Consider the following 720-nt stretch of genomic DNA (forward strand, 5'->3'; position numbering starts at 1 on the left):
AGAAGGTTCTTAAAAGTGAGATAAGCATTGTGAACAACATTTTTATTAATCTGAAGAACAGTCTCCTGAGAGTTTCTTTCCTGAAAGGAAACAAAGTGGTTCCTCAACAGCATCACTGCGGAATAATTAATAAAACCAATAACACAAACATTTCATTAATACAACGTTTTCTTTATTGTAGTTCAAAAGTGTATTTATAACCAGCTGTGTGGTACATACAACAACAACAACAAATAAGAGAAGCTATAAGTCATGCAGGTCAAGAGATCAAGGTCACTGAAATGAAACTGCAGTAGCATAACGAGTATCCATTACTTAGTGATTCTGTTTTTGTTATTAGTCTGTTCTCAGAAGCACTTTATTTTTCTGCATGTACATACTGTATACTTACTCTAATAATAATTATAGGTACTAACTTCTGGCAAGTACATGGTAAGTGTGTGCACAAACTATAAAATAAAGTGTTAAAGTGTTTTTTCTTTTTATTAAGTACATTTCATTTTTAAATTTTACAAACACAAATGGATGGACAAAAAGTTTTCAATAAATTCTGCAAGAACGCACGTTATTAATATGGTGTTTAGCTGAGGCCTGGAGTTATTTGACATGTATTACCCTGAGTAAATCACTGCTGTGTGCTGACCGTCAAAACTGCCCACGGTTATATCACAGAATAAGTGTGTGCGTGTGTGTGTGTGTGAGAGAGAGAGAGAGAGAGAG

This window comes from Sinocyclocheilus grahami, unplaced genomic scaffold (genome assembly GCF_001515645.1).
Source record: "Sinocyclocheilus grahami isolate Dianchi unplaced genomic scaffold, SAMN03320097.WGS_v1.1 scaffold858.1, whole genome shotgun sequence".
In the NCBI taxonomy this organism is placed as follows: domain Eukaryota; kingdom Metazoa; phylum Chordata; class Actinopteri; order Cypriniformes; family Cyprinidae; genus Sinocyclocheilus; species Sinocyclocheilus grahami.